General features: G+C 43.6%; 1 protein-coding gene and 1 non-coding gene across 9 annotated transcripts in view; both read left to right on the forward strand.

Moving 5' to 3' along the window:
• The window catches only part of NFIB (nuclear factor I B), a 458,972-nt gene that overhangs the window by 87,046 nt on the left and 348,121 nt on the right, over positions 1–23,805 (forward strand). The window lies entirely within an intron of this gene.
• Positions 18,150–18,221, forward strand: TRNAH-GUG (transfer RNA histidin (anticodon GUG)). Its single transcript has one exon. It is a non-coding gene; the product is annotated as a tRNA-His (tRNA).

The following is a 23,805-nucleotide window of genomic DNA, read 5'->3' on the forward strand; positions in this document are numbered from 1 at the left end:
TCTCTGCTCTGCCTATGGTTGTGTGACTTCTGGTAAAGTTCCAACCTTCTCTGGGTCCCATTGCTTCATATCTAAAAAATATGTTTAGTGATCCCACCCTCGGAGGATCACAGGCAATGTCTGTAAATCACCCAGTTGGCACGGGGCAAATAGTAGCTATTTTACTTGACGTGTTAAAAGAAGACATTTGGACATTTCCTAACTGAAATATACGAGCCCCTCTGAACCAGCAGTTGATAAACACCGTATGGCTAGTTGATAACAACAAAGCTCAGTTTGCTGCTGACCCAAAGGAAAGGGATCATCACCTTGAAAGAGTTTTCGCAGCATCCAGGAGCGGGAGGACACTTAGGAGAATAATGACAATACTCTCAGGAGGACAATACTCTTATTCTTAGGAGAAGAATGAATATGCTCGTAGGAGAATAATGACAAAGTTGGGATATTTATGAGCTTGAGGGAGTCTGATTTAAGGTAGGTCTTTCAGTGGCAGTGTAAGGGGACACTTAATTGAAACTGGGAAAAATTTATTATATTATAAAGATTGGTAGATTGGTCGACAGAGTTGGGAGGATTTCAAAAGGAGTCTTGAAGAATGAATCATCTTTTGAAGCGATCTCTTGTCCCAAGAAAGGGGTGATGAATGGAGAAGGAATAAATGGGTTTGGGATAATTTCTGGAAACAAAGAGTAAATTATCTGCAATGCCAGCTTTCTGAGCAAGAGTTTTCTGGACTAGTAAAGTTAGATGAATGCAGTTGAATAGTAAAGTTAGATTAATGCAAACAGTAAGTTGAATGGGTATAGATTATTTTTATTCTTGTTTATATAAGGGCTCTAAGAAATATTTTCGTTGTCTGTGTTTTTATTTTTAGGCCTCAGCATGCACGGGGATTATATGATATAAGAACACATTTCAGCAAAATTAGCTTCCTTTATGGTCATTTCCTTTATGGCAACTCACATATTCTCTATTGCTTTTTGTGATCTCATTTGAATGTTTCAGACTGTCCTTAGAATATTATTGTAGGGCCACCTGGGTGGCTCAGGAGGTTGAGCGTCCGACTCTTGATTTTGGCTCAGGTCATGATCTCATGGTCGTGAGATCAAGCCCCGCATTGGGATCCACGTTGAGTGTGGACTCTGCTTGAGATGGTCTCTCTCCGTCTTCCTCTGCCCTTCTCCCATGTGTGCTCACTCTCTCTCCCTCAAAATAAAAAAATAAAATAAAATAAAAAATTACAAAAAAAGAATATTATTTTAGCTTTACACCAGTGGTCCTGGACCTTGCCTGGACAGTAGAATGACATGGGGAGTTTTTAAAAGTCCCAAAGCCCAGGTCCCACCTCAGGCCAATCAAATCAGAATATCTGGAGTGGGGCCTGGACATCGGTAAGTTTAAACTCTCCCAATGTGCATGTAAGGTTGAGAACAACAGCTCGGTGCCTGGCTGGAGAGGTAAAAACTTGACCGGGGAAGTATAAGACCCGGGTTAGACCTTGACACCAACTACTGATTATTAACAATTGGAGCAGCTTTCTAGTGCCCTTCAACTTCACTAGAAACATTAATAATGACACAGGTGTTATGTGCAAACATCCTGCCCTTTCAGGTCTAGATTCAAATTGTATCGCCTTTCTCAGGGACTTAAAGCTTCGTGGCAACCTTCATCTTCGATGACCCATTCCGCTAACTTCCTTTGCTTTGCTGCCTTCTTGTAGTGTATGCTGTTCCTTTAGTCTACTCTGGCCTTAACTCCCTTTCTTTGATTTGCACATGTGCTCCGTCATCCCAGCACATCCCCCTCCCACCTCCCCCCCCCCCCGCCGCCGCCCCAAACATACACAAATGGTCATAGAAGCAGGTGTAGCTGACTTTGCTGGAGGTTGGAAAGACAAAAGAGGTTTTATGTCGCAGAAACATGAAAACCTTAATGTAGGATATTAGATATCAGGTACCTATGGCCTCAAAAGTCCTTTGGCCACTTTGCATGCTGTACAGGTACCAACCCCACCCACCTTTCTTCTCTCACTCACGCTTCTTTGCCCCCCTCTCAAGAGAAAATAAAAATTCCTACCATTGTCTTATGCAGAACCATTCTAGCTGCTTCTAGCCTCATCCCCATAGTGAGCTTTGGAATTCTGTTTGCATATCCAAAACTCATTAACAATGATAAACAATGAAGCATCTATTCTAGCAGTGCCTTCTCTATCCCCATTAGATCTTTTAAGGAAAAGAAAGCACCAGAGAAATGTTAGTGTCACTCTTAGGAAAATAATGACAATTCTTTCCCAGTCTCTTCGCAGGTATAACCAGTTAAGTTAGTTGAGATTTTAAATAAAACAATTTTTTTTTGTGATAACAATTTAGTTTCTTAACTCAGGTAGCAATTATGCAAGTTATGGTAGGTGCTAAAAAATATGCAAACTACACGGGTAACAAATCTTCCAGGAATAATCAGTTTAGTTGAGGCATAAGATAGACTCTTCTTTTTTTTTTTTTTTAAGTTCATTTATTTTGAGAGTGGGGAGGGGCAGAGAGAAGGAGAGAGAGGGAATCCCAAGCAGGCTCTGCTCTGTCAGCATGGAGCCCGACGCTGGGCTCTAAACCCATGAACTTTGAGATCATAACCTGAGCTGAAATCGAGTCGGATGCCTGACTGAACCAGCCGGGCGCCTCAAGACAGACTCTTAAGATATAGTTAAGGTGGGGCGCCTGGGTGGCTCAGTTGGTTAAGCGGCCGACTTCGGCTCAGGTCATGATCTCGAGGTCAGTGAGTTCAAGCCCCGCATCGGGCTCTGTGCTGACAGCTCAGAGCCTGGAGCCTGTTTCAGATTCTGTGTCTCTCTCTCTGACCCTCTCCCGTTCATGCTCTGTCTCTCTCTGTCTCAAAAATAAATAAATGTTAAAAAAAAAAAAAGATATAGTTAAGGTATAATACAAGAGACTAATTGTATATACAATGAACTCAGCTTCCACAAATCTATTTCAGTACATTGCCATTTATTTTTCTGAGATCCATATTTTCCAATGTTAGATGATTTCAAAGGACCAGGCTCTTTCACAATCCCACTGTAGTAACACATATTGTTTTTTTGACTTGTGGTCAAATTTTCTGACTTCACTGGTCAGAAGGCCAGATTGGTATGACTTAAAGAACGAATAGAGAACTTTCATTTCTAGGGTAGGTATCTGCATCAACCCTCCTTCTATAGACAACTAAAATTCTTGCTTAAAATAGATGAAAGACATCAACTGAAATCCATCAATGAACTCTCAAGAAAGGAAGAAACTTTCAGCCCAGGGAATGAGGCCCTTTGTTGAACCAGATGGACTTGAACTCCTGTTCTCACAACTTACAAGGTCCAGGGAATGGGAGACATATCCCAGGGCTTACCAAGGTGGAGAGTCCCAAACTCATATCCCAAACAGCTATACCCTCAGGGTAAAAATGAACTAGAAGCAACACTCCACTTCTCTTTACCCTCTCCCTCAGTCAAGAAAATATACTGCTTATAACTTGTGATGCTGAGCGAAGGTGAAAAAAGAAAAAGAAGTCACTATTGAGAACTTGGACCTAGAGCTCATATCAAGTTTACAGCCTGAATTTGCACTCCCTGCGTGGTCTGCAAAACCTCAAGCCAAGAATTTATTTGAGAGTGACCCCAGACTAGTCATGTCACAAAGTGCATGGTAGAAACAAATGTAGATCCCTTCTAAAGAACACAACTTTCCAAGCCCCAAAGAATTCTCAAACACATTCCAAGAATAATGAGCAGAGCACCATAAAAATTAATAAATACACAAGGAAATAAAGCACCATGAGCACGAATGAAAAGAAACAAACAAAAACCCCACATACACAAAACAGATACAGACTCATAAAGACTTCAGATCATGGGAGTTTCAGACACGCACAATAAAAAACTGTTTAACAGTAAGTGACGAACTTGGAAATACGGGCAAGAAACAAACTGTAAAATACGACAACCAGGTTTTGAAAGAACCAAATTGAACTTCTGGAAACGAAGTATAAAACTCTTAAAAAACTCAATGAAACAGGGAATTACTGTTGGTTTTCTTAGGTGTGGTGATAGTGTGGTAGTTCTCCACCAAAAAATAAATATTCTTGTCAATTAGAGATTAGCGCCAAGCTACTGTCAGATCAAATGTCATCTCAGAGAAATTACATGCTTCCTGGGAAGTACTTTAAAATGCTCTAAGTAATCGGGGCGCCTGGGTGGCTCAGTCGGTTAAGCGTCCGACTTAGCTCAGGTCATGATCTCCCTGCTTGTGGGTTCGAGCCCTGCATCGGGCTCTGTGCTGACAGCTCAGAGCCTGGAGCCTGCTTCGGGTTCTGTGTCTGCCTCTCTCTCTGCCCCTCCCCCGTTCATGCTCTGTCTCTGTCTCAAAAATAAACATTAAAAAAAAGTTTTAAATGCTCTAAGAAAAACTTGTTCAATGATTATATGTGGAGAAATATTAAATAAGATTGTCAAAATGTTAATAATCTTTGAAGCTGAGAAATGGGCATGGGAGTTTTTCTTTATTCCATTGCCTCTACTCTTGCACAGGTCTGAAAATTTTTTTTTTTTTTAATTTTTTTTTTTTTCAACGTTTATTTATTTTTGGGACAGAGAGAGACAGAGCATGAACGGGGGAAGGGGCAGAGAGAGAGGGAGACACAGAATCGGAAACAGGCTCCAGGCTCTGAGCCGCCAGCCCAGAGCCTGACGCGGGGCTCGAACTCACGGACCGCGAGATCGTGACCTGGTTGAAGTCGGATGCTTAACCGACTGTGCCACCCAGGCGCCCCTGAAAATTTTTATAATAATAAGTTTATTTAAGGGACAGGGAGTCTATTTACTTCACTATTGTGGGCCCCGATGTTTTTATTGTGTCTTTAAAAAAAAAAAAACTTTTTTTTTTTTAGTGTTTATTCATTTGTTTTATTTTTAAAAAATTTTTCAATGTTTATTTTTGAGAGAGAGACTGAGAGACAGAGCATGAGAGGGGGAGGGGTCGAAGAAGAGGGAGAGACAGAATCCGAAGCAGGCTCCAGGCTCCGAGCTGTCAGCACAGAGCCGGATGCAGGGCTCGAACTCACGAACCACAAGATTGTGACCTGAGCCGAAGTCGGACGCTCAACCGACTGAGCCACCCAGGCGCCCCTATTGTGTCTTTTAAATTAGTTTTTCCAAATATGATTTTTTAAATGTGTGGGTTATCCTAAGTAATTTCAAGTTGTATTACTATAGGTATAATATATGTGGAAATATTCACAGGCGGATACAGACTATAAATTAGGTGCTATATTAGCGAAAAAAAGTGAAATGGGTAGGTTGGACAGTAGAGTAACAAAATCCAGAAGGAAAGTTAGTGAACTGTAGAAACTCAAACATATAGAAATTATCCAGGAAGACGCACAGAATAACAAAACAATAGAAAGTGCAAATGGAAACAGAGAGACACGGGGCATGTAATGAGAAGGTGTGCTATACATCCATGGGGAATCCTAAAAAAAACAGCAGCATGTGAAGGAAGCAGCCACAGTATTTGAAGAGATCACGGCTAAGGATTTTCCAGAACTCGTGAAATATACCAACCTACAGATTCAGAAGCCCAACTAATCCCCAGCAATATAACTAAAAACAGATTTGTACCTGGACACATTAGAGTGAAACCAAAACAGAAAGAAAACGTAACAAACCAATAAAGACAAGACCAAAATGAGGGAAGACCTTAGAAGGAGACAGGTAGCAAAGGCATGTTCTTTAGTGATGCAGGTTTGAGACCTCCCTTCCCAGCAATGAAAGCCAGAAGGGAATGAAACTGTCCAATCTGCTGAGAAAGAGAACGACCTGGGATTCTATGCCCAGTGAAGATGTACTTCAGAAATGAAGATTAAATCAAGACATTTCAGACTAGCAAGCTCTCTAACGGCAATGCTAAAGAACACTCTTTGGCCATCAGGAAAACGTTCCCAAATCTCAGACGCAAGAAGGAAAGAAGAACACAGAACGTGGTAAATATGTAAGCAAATAGAAATAAGAATGGGCTATGTAAGAAAGTAAGTAATGTCAGGCCAGTCTCACTCAAGAACATAGCATAATTCCTAAGGAAAATCTTAGAAAACCATACCAGCTATGCCCCAAAAAGAAAATAGATTCTGGTTTATTTTGGGAATGCAAGGTTGGTTTAATATTTGAAAATTAGGGTATACACTGACAGGTTAAAAGAAACATTGTATGATCACTTCAACAGAAAATTTGCTAAAATTTAATATTCATTTTATGATCTAAATTCTACCACAGATAAAATATTTTTACACAAATGGACAATAGAAGATTACTCCATTAACCTGATAAAAGGTATCTATAAAAACTTAAAGCAAGTACTATATTTAATAATAGCTTAAGATGTTAAAAGCATTTACTTTAGATTAGGAAAAAGACAAGACTATCTGCTACCACCTGTTTTATTCAAACTTGCACTATAGATCCTGAACAGCACGATAAAACTAGGAAAAGATACAGAAAAAAAGAAAAAGTATCAAAACCGTCAATATTTGCACATGATAGTGTGAGTATAGAAAATCTGAAAAAACATATATAAGTTAATTATTAGAATCGATGACAGGGTTTGACAAGCCTGCCACATAAAAAGTAATGGAAAAATCAGCTACAGTCTCAAATATCAGCATCAGATAGTTCAGACGAAAGGAACAAAAAGTACAAATGAGCCATCTATAGCTACATGCGGCGACACGAATGAAACTCACAAACGCTATGAGGGGTATGTGAGTTTCATTCGCCACAAAGGAACTTCATTCAAGTGACTTCATTCAAGTCACAAAGGAACGCATACTGTATTGCTCCATTTAGGTAAAGTTCAAAGACAAACACAATCAATCTATGGTTGCAGAATGCACACATAGGTAGTAAAGCAATAAAATAGAACAAGGGAATGGTTACTGCAAAAATGAAGGTGTTGGTATCTTTGGGAGAAGGCAGAGAGCGGACAAGAAGGGCTTACACAATTCTAGCAATGTATGCTTTTGACTTTGTTTTTTTAAATGTTTATTTTTGAAAGAGAGAGAGAGGGAGAGAGCATGAGTAAAGGAGGGTCAGAGAGAGAGGGAGACATAGAATCTGAAGCAGGCCAGGCTCTGAGCTGCCAGCACAGAGCCCAACACGGGGCTCGAACTCACAGACTGTGAGATCATGACCTGAGCCGAAGTTGGACACTTAATCGACTGAGACACCCAGGTGCCCCAACTTTGTTGAACTTATATTCAGCTTTTAATTACTAATGCTGTACATGTGTTTTTATACTCTTCTGACATATTTCACAATTTTTAGAAAGTCAAAGAGCAGATGGCAAGAAGAACAAAACTGAGCAAATATCAAATGTCTGCATAAGTAAATGGTAGCTGTAGCATCTAAACTTTTTTCTGAATTTTCCCACATCTGATCATGATGACGTATGAGGCTGATCATACCTTCAGGGGTAATTCAACCTTACTTCGTCAGAGCTTCAAAAATAACCAATCTGCTTATGACTTAAAAAACTTTATTTTTTTTTACTATTAATTTACCTTTGAAAGAAAGAGAGAGAGAGGAAAAGTAGGGGAGGGGCAGAGAGAGAGTGGGAGGCACAGAATCTGAAGCAGGCTTTAGGCTCTGAGCTGTCAACACAGAGCCCGAGGCACGGCTCGAACTCACGAACCGTGAGATCATGACCTGAGCCGAAGTCGGACGCTTAACCAACTGAGCCCCCCCAGGTGTCCAAAACTCTATTTCTATTGCTTCCTATCACCCATGTGTCAATTTCTTCTAGACACTGCCTTCTAGACATTGCCACTCGAATGACCTACTGTCACCTGAAACTACGAGTCTGCTTTGACAACCTATGTTGAGTTTGTGAATACGCTTCTTAATATACACACTCTCGCTAGTTGAGTTCAGCCATTGCCTTGGTTTTAATGCCACCTATATGCTGAATCTCCCAAACATCTTATTCCAAACTAAGCTTCTATGGTGAGTTCCAGGTTCATATATCCAATTGCTTAGCTGATATCTCAATTTGGCTATTGCATTGATATCTCAAACCCACACTGAATACGCAATTTTGTCTGAGGAGCAGCATGAAAATCAAAGGCATGCTTGGCAAATGAGAGATAGCTTTGTTTCGCTGGTCTTAGGTATGGAGGACTGGACGGTGATGTAGAGAACGTAACTAGAAAACTAGTTTGGGAACAGACACTGAAGAACCTTTGGTGTTTTGCTTAAGAGTTTGGACCTTGTGGACAATGGGGATTCGCATGGGGATTTTTATTTTCCATTCAGTTACTCACAGAACAAGTATTAAGTGCTGACCTACTATGTGCTGGGCATTGTGTTTGGCATCGGGGATGCATTTGTGTTCAAGCCAGGGTCAGGCAAAGAGGGATTGCTGAGAGCGTTAGGAGGTAGAATGTACTGGAACGGGTGTGTCGGGTTACAACACATAGGATGGAGAAGCGCAGCTAGAGGAGGGGACTGAGGATGGCCCCCAAATTTGGGGGGCCATTGGAGGGATGATGACGCCTTTACCTGAGGTGGTGATAGAGAAGGAAGGGAAAGGGGGGTGTGAAAGTCACCTGATTTCAGCTTGGGCAGCGAGCCCGGAATACCTAGGGGACTTGCAGGAGCTGATTGGAGACGCAGGATCGTGTTTGGTGAGAGAAGCTGAAAATGGAGCCACGGGTTAGGACCCCGTCTATAGGAAGTAAGAGCTGAGCACGGTGGGTGCGGGCAGGTGACACGGGATTGCTGATGAGGAGCAAGAAAGTGATCATTCATACTACAGGCAAGGGGAAAAAAAAGGCATCGGCAAACCAGTTAGTCCTAGTATTGCCGTAACTGGCTGTGCAGCCTTGACCTCCCTTTGCCAAATTTCTGCCTCCGACTGTCCCGTGACTTATTCTGGGATGGACAGAGCCACCACCACGTGTCAGCAGGGAATTGTGAGACGGTAGGGTTTAAAACAGCGGGGAAAGCTCGCCTGCCATGAGACTGGCTGAGGGACCAGCACGGCCCTGGGCTAAAGCATTGTGCGCAGTGGTCCCTGGCAGATGGCCATCACTAAACTTGATTTAAAGAAAAACAAACAAAACACGTTTGCAGTGATGAACATTATAAAGACCGTCATTACTGAGAAAAAGTGGCTCGTGGTTTGTTACGGGTTGAATTGTGTTTCCTCCCACCCCCTCCCCCACAAAAAGACCTATTGGGTCATAACCCCCCGCCCCACCCCAGTAACCTCAGAAATGTGACCTTATTTCAAATAGAGTCTTTAGAGAAATAATCAGGCTTACATGGACACAGAGACAGACAGGCCCAGCGGGAGAATGCCAGTCAAGACCAAGGTAGGAGCCTGGGTGAGGCGTCTACCAGCCAAGGAACGACACAGATTGCCAGCAAAGCTGGGGGAGCTAGAGGAGAGGCATGGGACAGATAGATGCTCCCTCCCATGCCTCAGAAGGACCCAGCCTCGCTGTCACCTTGTAGCCTCCAGAGCTGTGGGATCCGTGCCTGGTGTTTAAGCTGCCTAGTTTGCAGGACCCTGATTACAGAGGTCCTGGGAAGCTACCGCACGGTTGTGTATCGTTTGATATCGTCCCAAGGGCATGTTTTGCTCATTCTTACTGAATCCTCACACCCTCCTGTGGAAGGCATGATCAGTGACCCCTTTTTCAGAGTAGGAAGGCAACACGATCAGCTATCCAGGTTTCTCTGTGATAAGGCACAGGAATTTCAGCGAGGAGAAAGTCAGGAAATGTCATCCGATGGGACACAGCCCACCCTAAGCGGTAGAGTAGCGGAGGGCACTGGTAGAAAGGGGGGGGATCCAGAGTCAGTCTCATAGGTGCAAATCCCAGATCTGGTGGCTCAGGCTGTGCGGTCCTGAGCAAATCCTTAACCAACGCTGCACCTTGGCTCAATGGGGAAAATTAGTAGCACCTAAGGTTCTCCCTGAGGATTAAATGGACGAATTCCTGTGAAACGCTTAGCACGGTGCCTGCTGCGTTACTATGTGCTCAGCAAATAGCCCTTTTACAAAATGACCCATGCAAAGTAACAAGGGAGTGGAGAAGCCCCGCAGTAATGATGAGTAATGATACCATCATAGTTGCCTGTGCAACTATAGTTGTGCAGTGAACGTACTGTGCAAAAGATCTATGCTGAACACATTGTGTATATTTAATGGTCTCTAGCCATCTAGGGGCGAAGGACACAAGGCAGCTGCTGCTTATTCCGCGGGCAAACATTGCTTCCAGGGCCCATCCAGTTGTCACTGGTGAAGGTCCTCTCCCTAGGTCAAGTCCACCTTAATCTCCTAAGAAGCTCTTTGTGGTAGTGATGAGGATTCGAGCCACATCCTCAGATGTCAGGCAAACAGAAAGAGAAAGAGTTGGGGGTTATATGTACCTGGGAATGCATCCGTTAAGAGGTCAGAAAGTAAAGCATGGCTTTTGATATAGATGGCGCCCACATGCTTTGAACTTTAAAATCACGGCATAAGGTTTCACTATAAGCAAGTTCACCATAAAGGGATTTCACGACACAAGTCACAAGTAAAGGAATGCAATCACCATCCTGCATTTTAAAAATGCAATTAAAATTGGTGCAGACCCACTGAGCCTTGCCAAACCCTGCTTTAAATAACAGTTTGGAGAATCACAAACTTCAATTACTTTTGGCAATGCCTTGGTTTTCCATGAGGCATGATAGGTTATTAAATGTCGTAACGATTTAGCTTGCTAATGAATAGTTTATCCTACATTCAGTTAGGTAGGTTTTTCCTTCTCTCTCTCTCTTTCTCTCTCTCTCTCTCTCTGTCTCTCTCCTTCCTTCTCCCCCTCTCTTTTTCAGCCTACTCAAAGGATTGATGATAATTAAGGGAAAGCTGTCAGGGGGGCAGGTTTTTCATCCAACAGATCTTTATGGTTCTAGGGTTACCTAGGGTAGAATCTGGCTCCATCTTGTAAACTTAATATCTACCTTCTACATTAGTGGTGGCTATGAGAATGATGATAATGGGGGCACCTGGGTGGCTGGGTCGGTTAAATGCCCCACTTCGACTCAGGTCGTGATCTCATGGCTGGTGAGTTCGAGCCCCACATCGGGCTCTTTGCTGATAGCTCAGACCCTGGAGCCTGCTTTGGATTCTGTGTCTCCCTGTCTATCTTCCCCTGCCCTGCTCATGCTCTCTCTCTCTCTCTCTCTCTCTCTCTCTCACATAAATAAACATTAAAAAAAAAAAGAATGATGCTAATACAGTAAGAATAACTGTGGTTGTATGTTCTATGCATCACCTTTCAAACCATTCTGAATATTTCACATTTTGCCTTAAGACCCTAATGTAGTAGATAAGGAGGAGACTTATTATTCTTTTTAAAGTCATTGAGGCAAATTGAAAAACATTCAGAAAAAAAAAATCAAATGTCCTCAAATTACAAACTTCATCATGAATAAAGCAGAACCAAACACGAACAGGTAATGTAGTGCTTGTTCCATCAGGCTGTTCAATTCCCTGGGTTCTCTTTCTCTCTCTCAAGTGACTGAAGAATTGCTATCAGGGGATGCTAATACTATTCCCAAGTATTGTTAATTTTCATACTGTTGAGGTCTGATCTGGCGACCAGCGGTCCCTTCCTGATCTGTGATGTGCTTGTATATTTCATGGCCCCGCTTCAGTCAGGAGAGATGGTGGTCCCAACTGGTTACTGCCATTCACGAAGGTCAGAACTAGACATAGACCCGAGGCAATTCGACAGAAGTGTACCTGTGAGATGTGTCTCAGGAAAAGCAAAATTAAACTCACCAATAAAACAAAACGCCTAAAGATAAGATAAAGAGCTCTAAAAATATTTAGCGGCTCATTCTGAAGCTCTAAAATGAGACTAAACTTTGGAGTTGCGATCCACACGTGGGCCAAATTAATGTTTTAATCTCGTCGGCCTGTGCTCTGTGTCAGGCACAAGGTTAAGGGTGTGGGAGGTAGACAGGTAAGTAAGAGAGAGTCCACTCCTTTGCAGACATCTGTGGTCATGGATTTCCCCCAACCCCACCCCAACTTGGGCCAGGTACCTCATACGTGTAAGAGTTCAGTCACTTGAAGAGCAAATTTGTCGTCACCGCTGCAAGACAAAGATCTAGATAGAGAGTAGGGCCAACTGGTGAGCCAAGTACCTGGATCATTCCATACAGAAGGGCTTGGAGGGATGACTCCTGGTTCCTATCTGTCTCAACCACATCTGCTCCCTCCAGCTCCCATCCCAAAGCCCTTCTGCTCCCATGCCCACACTCACCTCCTGACTAAATTGGCTCCAATATTGGCCCCTTTAGGGCAGAAGGGACAACATGACAACATGCAACCGGGGCAAATAGTCTCCGCTGTGGGCCTTCTTGATTCTTATGCTGGGTTTGTGCCTCTCTACCTACACTTACCCTGTGTCCTAGGCATGTCCCTCGCTCTGGGCTTGGAGCCACCTGTCCAGACTCTGAGGTGTTCTTCCCTCTGGCATCCAGCTGTGGCCCCCTAACCCCAGTGCCACTTGTCATAAACAGAGTCCCGTCGTGAACCTCAGACCCCCTTTGGGTCCTGGCACATGCTTCCTCTTCTGGCACCTCTTTATCCTGTCCAGAAGCTCAGAGAAGTGTTCCCCCATGTCTGGTTTGACCAAACTAGTGCTAGTATTTTATTAAGCACTTACTACCTCCTGGGCACTCTTTTAAAGTGTTTGCTCTTTTAACCCTCAGAACAATTTATAAAGTAGGCATCCTTCTTATCATCATCCCCTTTTACGAGGGAAACTTAGGCAGAGAGATTAAGTCATTTGTCCAAGGCTATCAGTCCCCGAACTTCCGGGAGCCTATGCAGAAACTTCTTTCAGAAAAGTAGCTCCGCAGTGATTGGTTAGAACCCTCGCGGCCGTAAATCCAAAACGCTAACTGGTCTCAGACCTGCCAACACTTCTCTTTCTTAAAACCTCAGCTTCCTGATGTAATGGGAAGAGAAAGTGTGGTCATGGGGCATTCCCTGGTTCTCCACTATTCGACGATCCTGCTCTCCACCCCCCTTCCTCAGGGGGTCCCGGTTGCCACCACCTTTCCTAGATGCAGAGCGGTAATTCGCCGCCGCCCCAGGCCTTCAGCTGTTCTGGGACTCCGAGTTATTGCACATTATCATTAATGGATCAGCCCCCCTCGTAAGGTTTCCAAATAGAGGTCTGGCCCGCCAGATCGTAAAGGTTAGGCCTACGTATTCCGGAGGGCTGTGTCAGATGAGGAATTCTATTAGAAAGCTTTGCATCTGGAGTTTTCTAATGGTGCCTTCAGGCAAAAAAAATTAAAATTAAACCAACAACCAACACCCCTTCCCCCACCCCCACCCCCACCATTCCAGCTTTCCCCCACAGCAAGATTTCTGACTTGGTTAAATAGAATTCATTAATAAGCAAGGGGGAAAAAGCACCCCAGGCAGTTTACTCTTGAAAATGTAAACTGTTAAAACATGTTGCGGTTACAAGCATTCTGAAAATAATGCATTTTCTCTAGTGTTTTCAGATTTCTTAGAATCAAAGATTTTTCCGATACATGCAGGAAACACGGAAGTGGTGAAGTCAAAGAACATTTAGCTCTTAGCGTTCTTTATGGTAAAGGTCATGTGGCTGAAGAGTTTGAGATCTGAAATCGGCAGCTACCATTTACTTGGACTTCCCCTGTTTTCAGCTATCTTATTTTTTCCCCCCAAAAATATTTCCAAGGGCAGGCATGAACAATCCTTCATTCCCTGGCATGTACCAAATTCCCCTGAATGTACTAGATTGGTCCAGCTCTTCCTCCTTCCCTATTTCCTCTCCCTCTCTTTCTTTCTGTCTCTCTCTCTCTTTCTCTCTGATTCTCTCTCTCTCTCTCTCTCTCTCTCTCTCTGTCTCTCTCTCTCTGTCTCTCTCTGTCTCTCTCTCTCTCTCTCTCTCACACACACACAGACACACACACACACACACACACACACAGCTTACTAGGGTGGGGATGGGGTTCTAGCAAGATCCCAAGAAATAAATGGTTTTAAGGTCCCTATAAGGTCAGAGCTGGCTGGGCCCCAACTGGAAACAGGACTCTGGGAGGAGGGGACAGAGGAGCCTTCTTTGCAGGGGGGGGGTTCCCAACCTGTCTTTGTCTGAAAACTGGGCACTGGGCCAGCCCCAACCCAGCGGATTGCCGCTCTTGGCCTCCAGCCCAGTGACGGTTCTGACTGTCATTTCCCTACCCCCAGTGAGGCAGGAGGCAAGCTGAGAAGAGGGATGAGGCGGAGAACACAGAGCTTGGTCTGGGAAAAGAGGTAGGAGGGGCAACACTGGAGGCAGGACTCAGCTGGGGCAGTGGGGGCCTCGACCGCTCCCGGGGTCCGCTCGTCAGCCCCTGCTCCCCTGTTAGAATCCACCATGAAAAATCTGGGAAAGTAATGACTCCATCAGGAGGAGAATCTCATAGCCGGGTCGCAGAAGGAGAGGCAGGGAGGTTGATGCTCCCTCATTTCTAACAATGAGATGTTGGTGGGCAACAATCTTATAGAAATAAAGGCTTCCTGAAAAGAGAAGTCCACAATCTCTTTTGAAAATGAATCCTGTAGCTAAATGCCCTTCACAGGCAAGACATTCCTCTTTACACCCAACTTAAATCAAGAGACCAATCCCTGTGTGTCCAAAATATGTTGCCATAGGCAGGGAAACAAAGCTGACAATATTTAGAAGGTGACAAAAAGGACGGCTTCTGTGAACTTAGGGAAAACAAAAAGGACAGCTATACTAGCCATAAGACTCGCTTGTGATTGGCTTTTTCTTCCTTCAAAATGTTTACATGTGTCTCTCGTTTGTGAATTTATTCACAACGTGTCTGTAAATTAAATGTCTGGCACATCAGAAATGTGAGGAATCTAGTCCAGTTTCTCCTACCTTACTGATGAGGAAATAGAGACCCAGAGACGTCTAGGGACCAGCCCCAGGTCAGACAGGTAAAAGGGTTGGGGAAAGGAATTGAATTCAGACCAAGCAAGCTGCTTCTTCTCTGTCTCTCTCTGTCTTTCTCTCTCCCTGTCCCTATCTCTCTCTCTCCCTCACCATCTCTCTCTTTCTTTCTCTCCCCAAGAAGCACCATGCCTTCCCTGCCTTTCTGTACTTCATCAGAATCTTTAAGCAATACGTGCATATATGTATTTTCCGTGACGCCAACTCATATATTCTGTTTATTCATCTGTTCTTCATCCATCTCTCTCTGTCTCTCTGTCTCTCTCTAGACTATACATTCCATGAAGTCATGATACGTGCCTCTCTTGTTCTGTGCTGAATACTAAAGATCCAGAACAACGACTGGACTATAGTAAATCTCCAACACGTATTTGTGAATGATATATTCGGGGCAGAGTGATAACATTGGTGTTGACATAGGAAGGTCAGAAAAAAAAAAATCAGATGGTAGATTGCAAAGAAGTTGTAAAGGACATCAGAAACCATATTTTGATTCAATCAGTCTTCCCCTTTAAACTGGGTTGTAGGTATTGGTGGACGAAATATATCCCCTAGAAGACAGCGAATGGGCAGGAGAAAATCCTGGTAGTTGTTCCAAAGCCCACCCACTTCAATGGGCACGAATATTTGGGGGCACCCCAGTGGCTCCGTTGGCTAAGCGGCAGGTTCAGGTCGCGATCTGACAGTTTGAGCCCCGCGTTGGGCTCTGCGCTGACAGCACGGGCCCTGCTTGGGATTCTCTCTCCCCCCCTCTCTATGCCCCTCCTGGGCTCCCTCTCCCCAGCACTGGCTCTCTCTCTCAAAATAAGTAAATAAACTTTTTTAGAAAATAGGCACAAATATCGCAGAGTCTATCCACAAGGTAACTGACATCATCAACTACAGGAGCAGCCCTTTTGTAGCGGAGGGGAAGGGACCGTGTGACCAGTTCCAGCCAATGAGCTGCGAGGAGAACTTTCAGCCACTGGTTCCAGACGGTCTAGAGCGCTCCTTCCATTTGCAAAGCAGTAAGCTGTGATCAGGGCAGGAGTTGTTCCCTTAGCCTGGGTCCCAGAGTGAGGAGACACAGAACAGGGCCCTGCAGTGAACAGAGTACAAGCAAGGGGAAAACCTTCCTAATTTAAGCCACTGAGATGTGGTTGTTGTCACATAGCATAACCTAGTCTGACAGATACGTTGGGGAGGGGGGGAAGGGGGAGTAGTTTAAGGGGGTGTGACGACTGTGGCACTTCATAGCCTTGAATACTATACTATGACGGGAACGTTATTCCCTTTCCAAATCACTTCCAGTCGTTCAGATGAGGAGAAGCGTCAACCAGAGGTCGCCGTGTTTTCAACAACTCTGTTCTGTGACTCGCCTTTTTTTTTAACAGGGAACAGAGCTGGGGCTCAGCGCTCAGAGTTACCTGGCTAGAATTTTAATTCTACTGTTTCATCATTACATTTTATTTCACAATGACCTCTATTTATGGAATGTGATACTGTGTATTTTGAATACATGGAATGTTAAAAATTTTCCTCCCCCCAATTTTTATTTAAATAATAATATAACTAAGATTTCTAGAGTGCTGACAGCCTTAAGTTTCTTTGGCATGTAATAACCTATTTAATCCTCATGACAATCCTGTGAAATAGGTACTATTATTAACTCCATTTTCCAGAGGAGAAAATTGAGACACAGAGGTCAGATAAACAGCCTCGGGTCCTCAGTTAGTAAGGGACAGAGCCACAATTAGAATCTGGGCAATCAGCTTCTACAGTTTGTACCCTGTGAGTTGATTTCTTCAAAATATCTCCCTTATTGCTTACTTGGTACATAGCAAAAATTGTTAAGTGTGGTAAACACCTGATGATACTTTGGGAAACTGCTCTTTGCCAACCAGGAGATTTGCTTTGCCCCCCCCCCCCCCACCAGCTTGCCATGAGTGACCTCTTACCAGATTCACCCATCTGCTCCTGGCATGGCCAGAGAGCACTTGGCCTTGGGTCCTCCACAGATGCGTGGGGCTCAGGAACTTGGGGTAGTACTCTTCCTTGGGAGCATGGAAGGAAAATGGGTTTGGGAGAATTCGAAAGAAGACGGAAGGGGCTAGAGATGATCAGAGGGGAGGGGCTAGTGACCATGTGCCTCTCAAGCTTTCCTCTTCAGAAATACCCTCCTTCCAGAATCACAGGAACTTTCGCACCCACTCAGCAGATGAATGAGGTTCTTGTCACCAATACGCCGTGCCGGCTAGCCCCCACTGCACCCGGGGTTCTCTCTGTTTAGAGGGCTTCAAGGGGACATGCTGATAATAATCCGGCGATTAGAAATAGGTTTCTCTGTGTGCTTTCTTTTAAGGTTTTCAGCCCTTGAAATATCTTGTGCAGACTCCTTGAATTATTATAATAAGGAAATTTATAAAAAATTTCCCCTTGAAACTTACTTAGCATGGAACACTCCAGTTTCTTTGTGTGGTAAATTGCTAAGGATTATTTTCCTTCAGATTACTGGAGGTTTAAAACCTATATATTCAGGGGGAAAATTAGCTTTTAGGGATCAATGAGTTTGACATTGATCAGTCGAAGTATAGTCATCCTGGCTTCCTCTAATAGGAAAAACAAGTATTTCTGATTGTCCCCAGTCCTCGGACCATTTTGTTGGTGCCGTATTTTTTACGACTGTGCTGCCCAAGCACTTGGCTTTCAGACTGGTGGTGGAGAAACCACAAAAGAGACTCCGATTCGTATGCCACTTGGGGCGACATGATTGGTGGGGTGGCAGCTGGGGGTGAGAAATCCATATCCGTTATTGGCTAAAAGTAGAAAGCGTGATCCAACAGACCGGCTTCTCTCAGTCCTGTTATTTTCAGCAGGACAGTGAGTCTTACCTTCTACAATTTTCCCAATGTTGGTTGCATGTTCTGGCACTCGGTTACCACTCCTCTACATCATGACAGGTTACAGAGACACGGCTCCCCTTTCCCAGCGTTCAGAGAATGTGCATATTTAGGCAATAGATGGCAGTGTTTCCACAAATTTTAATAGTGCAGTAGCTCTTGAAGGAGGCTGAGTACCCAGCTCTCCTGTAGCTCGCCGTGATCGTATAGTGGTTAGTACTCTGCGTTGTGGCCGCAGCAACCTCGGTTCGAATCCGAGTCACGGCAGGAGGGGTGAAGGCTTTTGAAGGAGAACAGCCCTGGCCCCAGGTTGTCCCGCATCCAGCTAACATTTTGCAACCAGACGCAGAATGATGGAAATCCATAAAACAGAAACCACTGCAAACATTTTAAACTTTAGAGAGAGGGCGTACGCGGGGTGGCTTTATGAATGCACTAATCCTGTTTCAAGCGTGTTGTGTGTGGTTTTTTTTATTTGCACTGACGGATAATATGATAAAACTGGAGTGTAGTGGGCATGTAATTATTATTAATTACAACTACTTAAGCTCTGCTTTGAGCAGACTCGTCAAGTCTGCTTGCTTTTGAGCCTTGCCAGGACTGTATGGTAATAACAAGCCTGAATTATTTGGAAAGATGTCAGCAGTAGATGTGGAAATCCTGTTTAACCAGGCATGAATTGTTGTCAGGAGGTTTTTTTTCAGGATGACAGAGAGAAAATGAACTGTCCCTTATCTGTAATTGCAGGAAACATTTTGTTTCTATGATATGAACTGGCTGTAATTTAACTTTCCTGCATCATTGGATAATGTAAGAAGCCAGTTGTTCAAAACGAAATTCTCTGAAGTGGGCATTTGGGTCTGATAAAGGGCATATTATAAGTAGACAATGGGGCTCAAGCAATAAATAATGTCCATATATGGTGAAACTTTTTAAATGACATTTTCCAAAAGACTGGGGTTTGTATTATAAACGGCTAAATGTTGAATTAATGTGAGTAACACGGCTTTAATGGGCCTTTCTCCAGGACTTAAAAACATGAACAATACAGCCTAAAAATGTCAAATATAAGTATGTTATAATGAGGTTTACTGCTCTAAAATTATAACCCACCATGTTTTAAATAAGGGATCACTCGAAGGGGCTTCCTAATGGCTCTCGCCCCTGTTTCACCACTGGCTTAGCAAAACTCATGTTTGTTATTTATATAGTACTAAGAAAAATTCGGATGAAAATAGGTGCTGAGGGTAGGCACAGAATCTCCTAAGTTCTTTCAGAGTCAGCGATTCCTTACAAACGATATTCTAAAAAATTGCAATAAAAATCACCCCCGCTTCCAAACAAGAGCGATTTCCGTTTGATTACGTGTTCAAAAAGATGGGCCTCAGAATATCATGCAGCGAGACAAATGTGTTTTTTGTTTCCTCCCAGACTCGCTTGCAAGACTGTTTTCTACTCTGAGGTGTCTTCTTCCTGCGACTTATTCCCTAATCTCCCACCCCCCTCCCCTATTCCTCCCAAGTCCTGCCTCCCCTCCCCAGAGGGCCTAGCCTGGGCTCTGCCTCAAGTCTGCAAGGCCTTCTCAGCTGGCTGGCATGAATAATGCTTCTAAGAAGACAGACGAATTGCAATTGGTCTTTAGTCGAAGACAGCCTACGGAATAAGCCAGTACAAGGTTATATGTATTTTATCAGGAGACCAAGAAAGCAATCATTGGAAGGAGATTGCGTCGGTCAGAGCTCAGTGGTTGCAAGTGACAGAGACTCAACAAGTACAGATTGAAAGAAAGAGATGTACCCAGGCATGGACACGAGGGAGCTTCAGAATAATCGAAATCACGTTATTGAAAAGTGATCGGGACACACTCCGTCTCATCCCACATTCCTTCCCGAATTTTGCCTTTGTCTTCTCAAACTATTACATGGCTGGAAACATGGCAGCCAGCAGCAATTCCTGCTCTTTCTATCTTACAGTGTCTTTGCCTGCAAAACGGCCCTTTCGCCACTGTTCCAAAAATCTTAGAGAAGGATTTGATTGGCTTTGCTTGGGTCAGATGTCCAACACTGGACCAATCAGCTATGTCCGTGGGGATGGAGCCCGGAGAGCCCTTCCCTTGTCTTGAGGTCAGTCCCAAAGCGAGAGAATTGGCTGCCCAGAAGCCACCTGGGTTACCTCCCTGAAAAGTTTTTTTTCATTGCATTACTGGAGTATACCATTCGGTGGCCGTCTACTTCCACAAACTCATGTGTTCAGTTCCCAAACTATTAACACCTTTACTGCTTTGTGAAAGATTAAAAAAAAAAAAAAAAAAAGTCGGGGTTGGGGACAGTGGTCGGAATATGACAATTAGTCTGGACCCAACTTGGAGCTTAGGGACACAGTCAAAGCACCTGCTTGAACAAAGAGCACTTCATGTTGTCTCTCTTCTGTCTCTGCCAGAAAGGGGGCTTCTGCTCTCGATGACTTTGCCAGCAGAAATCCACCTGAACGTGGGCAAGTTACCTAAGCTCTCAGAATTGAAAAAGCAGGGAGGGGGGAGGTTAATGGAAGAATGAAAAGAATAATGTACAAAGAACCCCACAAAAAAAACAGTATAAATGTTCATAACAGAACAGCAACATTGGCACCTAACAAGGATACAAGAGATAGGGTTTATTCTTCCTACTCCAAGGCTGCATGGTGCCTTCCTCCCCCATCCAGTGTCCATTGGTAGAAGTTCTAGAAAGAGATTTCCATCAGAAAAAGGGCTCCTCACCATAGGTTTCAGAAGTTTCAAAAAATGACAGAGTGGACTCTAAACCAGAGGTGGCACAAGTCAGATCTATTGAGTGACCATATCCCATCTAAGTTTGCCATTCTGGTTCACTCCCTTTTCACATGGTTACCGTGACCGTGGGTCCTAAAAATCAAGGGTTGTTTTCATCAACAAAGAGTTTATTAACTGAGAACAAACTGAGGGTTGATGGGGGGTGGGAGGGAGGGCAGGGTGGGTGATGGGTATTGAGGAGGGCACCTTTTGGGATGAGCACTGGGTGTTGTATGGAAACCAATTTGACAGTAAATTTCATATATTAAAAAATAAATAAATAAATTAAAAAAAAATACTAATAATGAAAATGAAAAAAACAAAAAACAAAAAAAACACAAAGAGTTTATTGACACTAGGTTCCCTATCTGTTTTTCTTACTGATGCTTAACTATTTGGGGCTTTTGTTCTAAAACTAACTCTGTATCAAGTTGGTTTGCAGAAGTGCTAAAGCCTGAATTGTCAGAGGCAATTAATTCTAATGTTTAGTTACATTAACTCTGAGACAATAACTTCTTTTAACTTTTTTTTAATGTTTTATTTTTTTTTGAGAGACAGAGACAGAGGGCAAGTTGGTGAGGGGTGGAGAGAGAGGGAGACACAGAATCCGAAGCAGGCTCCAGGCTCTGAGCTGTCAGCACAGAGCCCAATGTGGGGCTTGAACCCATGAGCCGTGAGATCATAATTTGAGGTGAAGTCGGATGCTTACCTGACTGAGCCATTCAGGTGCCCTGCTTTTCACTTTTTAAAAAAGCATTTTACAAAGATGTCCACAGACTCCATTATTGTTGCCATGCTTACATTGTCTATGTTTTATACCAAAGCCAATACTGGCTGGTAAGCATTAGGTGACTCCGATATAATCTTTCAAAAGTTGTCTCTCCACCATGTCAGTTATAAAGCATTTCGGGACAAAGCTAAGCCACTGGCAACTGGATTCCTTAACAATTTTTTTTTTAACATTAATGATGAGATATTAGAATACTAACAGAATTCTTGTTGAGTGCAGGGCTTTGTCAGCAATGGTTTTCACCAATCAGTGGCATCGTTACCCCCTAAATTTGTTTCTACAGATTATAAGGTCAGTTACCAATTGAAAATTCAAGAAACCTTCTTTTTCTTCTCATCTTGGGAGTCAACAAAAATAGCCAGAGGAAGTCTTAATTCTCTGTATGACTTATTACTTTGTCACTCATGTTGGTGTAGCTATAGTGGTCTATTAGAGTTTGCTCAAACAAAAAAAATGTACCTATGTAACTGTAATTAACTAAATTAAAATTCAGAACTAGGGGCTCTTGGGTGGCTCAGTCGGTTAAGTGTCCGACTTCGGCTCAGGGCATCATCTCATGGTTCGTGAGTTCGAGCCCTGCATCAGGCTCTTTGCTGTCAGCTCAGGGCCAGCTTCCCATCCTCACCTCCCTCTCTCTGCCCCTCCCCTGCTCGTGCACGTGTGTGTTTCTCTTTCTCTCTCAAAAATAAACAACAAAAAAATTCAGGCCTAGATATGCTTGCTTCATTACCAGAAGCTAGGGCTTTAGCTAATTGTCTCTTTCTTTCTCTGTCCAGTGTAGTAAGGCAGAGTATCGTTTTCCTCTCCACCATTAATCTGTGGAATTGAAGAGAATTTATGTTCCAATATCTTCTATGTTTATATTTCAGCGATCTTTCATAAATAGAAGAAATTCACATTTATTTTTCCAATCAAATTGAAGAGCCTGAGGTGAATTTGTAGTAAAGTGAATAGTATTAAAAAATCAACATCTGTCTATTCCCTAATTATAAAAAAAAAATGCAGTTTTGGGGGTTTTTTTGTGCAATAAAACCACACTCCTGCATGGGAAATGATTTATTACAGCCATGGATGGAATCCCTTCCAGGGAGCAGGGCTGGGCAGGAAGGATGGTTGGAGCTATTGCCTTCTGCATCATTGTGGGGGTAGGTGGGAGGTCTTGAGGCTCAACTCATTGGATCAGTAGTGTCCCCAAATGTAGCAGCCGGTGGTGACTTTGCAGAAAGAGAACACTTACCCACCAGCAACTTCACCCAAGGATCTGAGTTTTGAGAGATGATGTGTGGGCTTTTTGTCCTTCTACAGCTCATCTGCTAGGTCCTTCCAGTGGCCCGATCTCCTCTGACATGTTCTTATCCCAGTCACATCACCCCAAAAGGCGGAGGGTCTATGGCAGGGCCTGGAAATGTGGGCCTTCCAGGCAGCAACTGGCAGAGGAGAATTCCCACAGATGCTGAATCAGAGAGAAAGCTTTGCTAAACAGCACCTGGATTCAAATTCCACCCCTCTGCTGCTTCTCCCAGTTTGACTTTGGACTTGACCTCTTTGCACCTTGGTTCATTAGCAGAACAGGGAGAATATGAGGGTCAGATAAGATGACGTGTCTGTAGTGTGAACCCTGACGAGGATCACAGTACTGCCCTTCCCTTCTGTCCTTTCCTGGGAATACAACCTTTGTTCTCCGTTGTTTGTGTAGACTTCCCGGCATTCAAAAGTCAACAACAAGCACAAAAGGAAACACCCAAAAAACAAAAACAAAACAAAACGTGCCTGGGATTCAGCCTCCGATCGGCAGCAGCTTTGACACACTTGTGTCTTCACTCAAGGGCTGCTGTTTGATTTCAGGTCCTGTGGCCACCAGAAAGGTGTTTCCCAGTTTGATAAGGAGCAAGGAAAGAGCTTTTGCAGGGTCATGGTCAAGCCCACTCCAAGATAAACATGAGCTGCCACTAGATGGCACTGCTCCTTGTTGTTCATCAAAGACAAGGGACTCTTTCCTTCTTTCTTTTTCTTTCTTTCTTTCTTTTCTTCCTTCCTTCCTTCCTTCCTTCCTTCCTTCCTTCCTTCCTTCCTTCCTTCCTCTTTTCTTTCTTTCTTTCTTTCTTTCTTTCTTTCTTTCTTTCTTTCTTTCTTTCTTTTTCTTTCTTTCTCCTGCACTGGTTCCTGGCCCAGGGTGTCTGCAACTGGGATTCTAATCATACTAGAACTCTTCTGTTCTCTGAAGAGAGGTCCTATTTTCAGCATATTCCCATCAA

This window comes from Neofelis nebulosa, chromosome 12 (assembly GCF_028018385.1).
Source record: "Neofelis nebulosa isolate mNeoNeb1 chromosome 12, mNeoNeb1.pri, whole genome shotgun sequence".
NCBI lineage: Eukaryota > Metazoa > Chordata > Mammalia > Carnivora > Felidae > Neofelis > Neofelis nebulosa.